General features: G+C 46.0%; 2 long non-coding RNA genes across 2 annotated transcripts in view; one reads left to right on the forward strand and one right to left on the reverse strand.

Annotated features, from left to right (window-relative positions):
• Positions 1–7,500, reverse strand: part of LOC137975021 (uncharacterized) — a 135,346-nt gene that overhangs the window by 74,018 nt on the left and 53,828 nt on the right. The window lies entirely within an intron of this gene.
• LOC137975017 (uncharacterized) overlaps positions 1–7,500 on the forward strand; it is a 9,245-nt gene that overhangs the window by 1,464 nt on the left and 281 nt on the right. The window contains exon 2 of the long non-coding RNA XR_011117530.1: positions 7,163–7,233. This is a non-coding gene — a long non-coding RNA (uncharacterized lncRNA). The remainder of the gene's footprint in view (positions 1–7,162; positions 7,234–7,500) is intronic.

Raw genomic sequence — 7,500 nt, forward strand, 5'->3', positions numbered from 1 at the left:
GGGCATGCGCGCTAAGTCGACTTTGTTGTGCGCCTGGGGCTGGGGCACATAAACATCGACATGTCGCTTTGAAAATATTGAAAATGTTGCGTGCGTGCGGGTTCAAAACATGTTGCAACATCAGGAAACAATGTTGCAAGATGTTGCGTTGGAGTTTTGCCAGCGTTTGGGCAGGCCTATACATGATAGAGGAGGTCGTTTATAAATACATTAAAAGGGAGTTGGTCCGAAAACACTTCGTTGAAGCACTCTTATCTTAACGTCATCCCAGGAGGAGAAGGTTTCTCCAACCTTGACTCTTTGTAACCTCTATTTTAAATAATCCTTAAGTAGAGTACGCCTTTCATTATCTACCCCATAGGCTTTGAGCTTCGCTTAAAATAGAGGGTTGTCGATATCACCAAAACTTCTTGACATGATCCGCCCATGCATGCTTGGATGTTTAGTAAAGTTTTACCCTTAATCAACCTCATTGATGTGCAAAACACCGTCAGCTATCCGCGTGAAGTGAGTTTTACAAATCTCAGCAATTTTCTTGTTATCGCTTATGACACTATTTATTCTCCATTATAATAATATCGTTTAACTGCTTCGTTCTGGAGTGCAGAAATGGGCGATATGTGACCCAGAATTTGCGTTCATTGTCAGGCTTCATTGACTTTCCTATAAAATATTCATTTTTCGCCTTACGCCTGAACCTTTTCTTTCGTTTGTTTTTGTGTGAAATGGCTTTTCGCCGTGCCTCGGGCCATGTCAGGGACTAGATCACTCTTTTATTTGCAGGGCGCGTTCGAAGGCGACCAAAAGATGGTTTTTGCTAGCGATGGAATTGGGGGATCGGTGTAGGAACAATCAGAACTGTTCCATTTTCTTCCGATTCCGCTTACGACTTTGTCGCTTACGATTCAGTGAAAACAATATTGTCGGAGTCGGAAAGAGAAGCAAAAGAACAAGCCAATCACAATATACGAGCCCAAGCTCTTCGCTTACTAACTGCAGCGATAAACAAACATTGCGGGCATGGACGAGAAGGTTGTGGAGACTGTAAGACTCTTTCCCGTGTTATGCGACAAGTCTTGCAGAATTTGTAAAAACAAAAACTAATAAAGAAAAGAACATACAAAAGAATGCAAGCTGGCCTTAAATCAGGAATATGTGATGAAAGAAACCAGTCGTATGTCATCAGTACGGGACTGATTTAAGGTTTTTGTTTTTGTGTGTCCGCTCCGAGGCTTTCGCGGCGTCGAGGATCCAGAAAAAATCCTCACTCAAATCAGTCCAGTATACACAACTAAACCAGTAAGTCTTTCAAAATAAGGAGAAGAAGAAGCCAAAGAAGGAAAGTCTACTCTCCGTTCACCAAGTTTTTATTTCTACTGTTTTGGCGCCAACATTTCCACCTTGGCCGTGCCCACTTCTCTGCATTGTGATTGGCTTGTTCTTCCGCTTCTGCTCCCGTCTTCGACAATCTAATTTTCACTGGCTCTTAAGCGACGGAACCGTAAGCGGAATCGGACGGTAGTTTTCACTAGGTCATATGTGCTTATGAGTGCGCTTACGATTCCGGGACGGTTTTGAGTTTTGGCAGTGTGCCAGGATTCCAGCGTTTTTAGTTCACGATAGATGCCCTTGTCGATTACACACGCATTAAATACCACTTATTAACCGAGAGTGAGGTAATTACAGGAAAATCTCAGACAGAGGCCTTGATGTATTGACCTCTCTATCGCCGGTCAATACACCCTGGTCGAGGTCTGGGATTTCCCTGTAATGACCGAAAGGACGAGATTAATACGTTATTTATTATATGCCTTTTTCTGCTCAGTTTTGGCATGTTCCTCGTCCTTTGGATATTAAAACTTGCTCTCGCTGTGGCTCTCTTCGTCACTCATACTAAAGAAGTATCTGTATGCTAGTTTTTCTTTCAGTTATTGAAAATTTAGTTGTACTTTGTCCATATTTTTTGTTGTTTTCGCCCACGCGCTCGTAGGTTTCAGTCTGGACTCAAAAGAGTCGTCGGGCCGAGAAACATTTTCATAATGCCCGGTCATTACAAGAAAATCGTGCGTGCTATTTTAATGGCATCCTCGTCTCGAAGAGGCGCTGGTTAGCGCTGGGTATTTGGGCAGGATCTTGTATGACTGTGTAGCCCGATCCTGGAGTGGCAGTCTCTGTTCCAGGTGGCACAGACGTGCCCTGTGGAATCGCGCGCAGAAGCTGCGCGTTCTTTCTTCGCCGTTCCCTTGCGTGTAGCCAGGACTCTAGTGTTCTCTTCCCCCTTTGAAACCCCCGCTTTGACACTTTGCCGTCACGTATCTCGGTGTTTGGCGATATCTTCCCATGCACTGGTGTCCATTAATGACGTCGTTGTAGCGCAGCAGCGGTCGACCCACGCTACGGACGCCCTCCCGCAGTTCTCCATAAAGGATTTCTCTTGGCAGGCGGTCAGGCACCATGCGATATGCATGGTCGAGCCATCGAAGGCGTCGCTGAATGAGCAGTGATGGCATGCTCAATGAGCCAGCCCGCTCAAGGACCTCGGTGTTGGTGACTCTGTCCTGCCACCTGATGTGCAGCAGGCGCCAAAGGCAGCGAGGTTGGAACCCGTTAAGGTGGCTTACTACAGTTATCCGAAGAAAAAATATCAAAATTTTGAAATCTGTGAAATTAAAGCAAAATGATTTCTCTTGTGAAGTGTTTGACACTGCAATTGATGTAAAATCTAATTTTACCTAACAAATAAATACAAATCAGGGGAAAACGCTAAATATAGTGACGAACTTCCTGGAGGGGGGACTGGAAACTAGACATTTCAAAGGATTTTTTCTCAAAACCTAGCCGTACAACCAGGGTTAAAATTTTGCGAATTAGTAAACAACATGTGGACAAAACCGTCAACATTTTTTCAAAAAGTTCTATCAGACAGTTTTTCAGTTATTATTAAAATAGACGAAGATCGAAGTTTTTGTCATTCGTGAAAAACCTGTTTGACAGATTTAACTATTTATTTCTCTACGTAATTTTTTTTTGTCGCTTTCGGAAATCCTGAAATTTTGAGGTGGGGTTGTACGGCTAGTTTTCGAGAAAAAAGCCCTTGAAGTGTCTAGTTTCCAGTCCGCACTCCAGGAGCTCGGTCACTATGTTTAAAATTTCCCCTGATTTGCATTTATTTGTTCGGTAAATTACATTTCACATCAATTGCAGTGACTAACACTTCAGAAGATACTTCCTGTTGCTTTAATTTCACAGATTCCAAAACCTTCATCTTTTTTTTCGGAAAACTGTAGTAAGCCACCTTAAGTCGCCGCTCTTGTCTGGCATAGATCGTCCACGACTCACTTCCATAAAGGAGAGTCGACAGGACACAAGCTTGGTAGACGCACATCTTGGTCCTTCCGCTCAACAGGTCGTTGCCCCACACTCGCTTGTCGAGTTTGGCCATGACAGCAGCTGCTTAGGCGATCCTGCGGCTGATCTCAGCATCAAGCGAGTTTGAGCTTGACACAGTGGAGCCCAAGTAGGTGAAAGTGTCCACAACCTCCAGCTCCGTGTTGTCGATGGTGTTGATTGGGAGGTGGGGGAGGGGAACTCAGCACCTTGCGCTAGGATGTTGGTCTTCCTGAGGCTGATCGTTACCCCAAACTCCTTGCAGGCGTGGGACAGCTGCTGCTGCTTTCGACACTTCTCCTGCACCTGACGTAGGGAGAAGATCATGTCCACTGTGAACCTCCCGGCTGTCAAGCCACACTGTGACTCGGGGTTGACTTGCGAAGCAAGGCTCTGCAGGCGCGTCAAGGTGACCTGAGCGAAGACTTTGCCCAACGATGCTCAGAAGAGAGATGCCGCGATAGTTGTTGCAATCACTACGGTCACCCTTGTGTTTGTACAGGGTGATTATGTTGGCATCTCTCATCTCTCCCAGCACAGGCAGGGGAGCTCATGAAGCGGTTGCAGGATGGTTTGCTTCTCGTGCTTCAAAACTTCCGGCGGGATAACCGTCCTTCCCCGGTGCCTTGCCACAGGCGAGACCGTCGATGGCTATGCGAAGCTCTTCCAGTGTTGTCCAGTGTTGTCAAGCTCCTCTATGACTGGGATCCCAGGCAGGGCAATGAGGGCAGCGTCTGTGACGACGTTCTGCCGACGGTTGAGTAGAGCTCCAGATAATGCTCCACCCAACGCTGCAACTGCATGCTCTGATCAGTGAAGACATCCCCAGTTTTTGATTTGAGCGTGGGCTGTTTTGACGCTCGTAGGGCGCATAGGTTCTGCCAGTACTCGTTGGCACAGTGGTGGGCGGTCTGCTGGGCCTTGCTTCTAGCTGCTTGAAGGACGTCGCGTGTGCTTGGGGAAGGGTTCTGCTTGAAAGCCAGCATCGCTTTCCTCTTGGCCTCCGTGACTGGCTGAATTCTTCCCAGCGAGCCTCGAACCAGTCAGCATTCTTGCCTTCTTTCTTGCAAAATGCAGCCATGGCTGAGTCGTAGATGGCTTCACGGAGGTGAGACCATTTGGCATCTGGGTTGCTGGTTGTTGGTTGCTCAGCAAGTTTCTCCTTGAGCCTAACAGCGAAGCTCTGAGCCTAACCGGGGTCGGAAGTGCCACAGGTGTTGATGCAGGTGCGACCCTTGGTCGTGCCGTGGTGGATCTTCAGCCTGACCTTGCTTGCAACGAGCGAGTGGTCTGTGTCACAGTCACCGCTGTGATAGCTTCTTGTGTGGAGGGCACTGCTGACGCCCGCTCTCCTAGTGATAGTGAGGTCTAGCTGGTGCCAGTGGCGGCACCAAGGGTGTCTCCAAGACACTTTGTGCAGCTCCTTACACTTGAAGTAGCTGTTGGTGATGCAGAGGCCGTAGTGACAGCAGAGTTCGAGCAACCTCTGCCCGTTCTCATTCATCCTGCCGGCACCGATGTGAACGAGGTAGGTAGGCCATACTTGCCAGTCGGTCCCAACGCGAGCGTTGAAATCGCCTAGGAAATATATGCCCTAGGAACTTGGGATTCCGGATAGTGTTTCCTGCGGAACCTCGTATAATAGATCCTTGGCTTCTGAGGTGGAGGTCAGAGTCATGGCGTAGGCGGATATGATGTTTACAAAGCCCGCCGACGTTTTCATGCGAAGGGCAAGAATTCTCGATAAACCTCCAGAGGGAGTTTCTGTGGTGGCAATCAGTGTGTTTCTCACGACAAAACCTATGTGACCCACTGTCGGCCAGCCAGGTTTCCTGGAAACAGGCGACGTCGATTCGAAGAGCTGGAGTCTTCGTATTTTTTTTTGCTTTTGACTGCTTGGTGCAAGTACTTGCTCTCTTGTCGGGAGGGTCCCCTAAGCTCTATGCACCCAGTAGAGCAAGCAAACAATGACGGGGTGGCACCTGACTGACTGGGGGCTGCCCAGTTTGAGGCGGGCGGTACAAACTAAAAAAACAACAAAACACTTTATTTCACATTTCCATTACATGGTTTGTAAAACTTATTAAATAATTAGCAACTTAACACATAGAATATTCAATTACAATTTAAACTAAATATTATTACATAGAAGGAAATGCCTAGGAGCTAGATAACCGTAAGGTTTTCGAGCTAGCAGCTAGCTCTTTGAAGGTAGTGTCGAATGTACAGGACATCACAATAACTAGACATACACAACATCGTACAACATACACAACACACATAGATGGCAAGAAAATAAAAAATAAAAAATAAAAAAAGCAGCCATAATAGTGCATGGCCACATGATTAAATACTTTTATTATGTTAATTGTTCGGCCAACCAGTATTCTTTCAATTTTTTAGGAAAGTTATAATTTGAGAAGTTTTTAACATGGTTGGGGAGCTGTTGCCACATTTCAGTCGCCATAGCCGATTTTGTTTGCTTTCCTATGTTAGTCCAGAAACGTGGTTTGTAGAAGTTACTTTTTGAAGCATATCTCGTATTATATGTTTGGACTTCACTTGCATAGTGAAAATGCTGGCTGAATATATTTGGTAATTTTTTTTAAATGCCATTGATGAGTGAAGTTAAGAAGTTTTAGTTTATAGATATTCTTAACAGTAAGTAAATCCAGTAAGTTAAGTAATGGTAATGCACTGTCTGTCTGTATCTGGTCCATCTGTTTTGTTTCGATTTTTTAAAGTTGGGTAGTAAATGCACTACCCCAGGAGGTTATCGCATAATATATATAAGGATAGGTCAGGTAATAGTATAGTTGTTTAAGTTGTGAAAGGGAGGTGGAATGTCAAATGAAACCATGTTGTCTCGCACTGAAATCATGTTGTCTCGCAGTGAAGCCCAATGAACCTGCGGGGGCTTCTCCCCCCCCCCCCCCCCCCCTTCCAACCCCCCGGACGAGACCCCTGGCGCTCCTTTTTACGCCAATCAGTCGAAGCGTAGAACCGGTAAACTGCATCGTCCCGTGTTGTGCCGGAGCCTTGCGAGACCGCTGGGGTGCCCTCTCCAGTTTGCGGCCTCTGCGGGAAGATAAGGAGAGCTGGGCTGCCCATACGACAGTGTCCCCCTCTCGGTGTAACTGGCTGGGTCCAAGGGAAAGGAAGAACCAATAAAACTCGAGGCTAGTTCCTCTGCAGAAGCTGCCGACTTGCCATCCACCCTAGGGGCACCACTACGGATTCGTCCTCTAGGTTTACTCCTGAAGCCTTCCTGAGATCAGGTATAGCCGCAAGGCAGCGGAATTTTGAAATCAGGGTTTACCTTCCCCTAGATGGGCAGCCTTCACATGCTAAGAGCCCCATCTACCCTGGGCAACTGGATTTAAGGCGCCAATGGCTTCGCCTTCGCCCCTTCTCCTGTCGGCGGTGCCAGTTCCGCCGCGCGGAGGCCAGAAGTTGGACTTTGTTGACAGATGCTCTTTGAGTCGCACGCCATTGGGAGCATTTCGAGAGGTTGTGAGAGCCTAGCCTCACAACCCACTCCCCGGCTCTAACAGCCTCACGGAACTACTATTGTAGCCGTCATTGTAGCCATATAATAAAATAAATTGCCCAAAGTCGTCCGGACGCATTATGCGTCTTAGTATAAAAACGGCCAATGAAAAGACACAATTTGCATATCAAGTAGCAAGTTTAATTTTCTTTATTAAACTCTTTCTACTTCGAAACCAAATTTTGCGCTAACGCATCCTATCTGGTTATTTATATTTCTAAATAGGTTATTATCATGAAACAGACGCTGGTAATCTTCCTTGTTGTCTTCCTGGTTTTGTCATTCATCAATGAAAGGTAATGTACACTGATCACTTACTGTGTACCCCAAATTTGAAAGTTATGTATTTCTTAACATTTATTTACCTGTTTATGAGGACAATAAATGTCGTTGTTGTTCTTGTTCTTGTTCTTGTTCTTGTTGAAAAGGTGAGGCACGTTAAACATATCATGAATAAGCGAAATTCATATTCAAAGTTGTTATGGTTTTATAAAATTCTCCGTGTGCTTACCTGAAGATTACTTAGTTTTGCCAACTTGATAATTCAGTTCGAGGCTTCAACT

Source organism: Montipora foliosa, chromosome 1 (assembly GCF_036669935.1).
Source record: "Montipora foliosa isolate CH-2021 chromosome 1, ASM3666993v2, whole genome shotgun sequence".
Lineage (NCBI taxonomy): Eukaryota > Metazoa > Cnidaria > Anthozoa > Scleractinia > Acroporidae > Montipora > Montipora foliosa.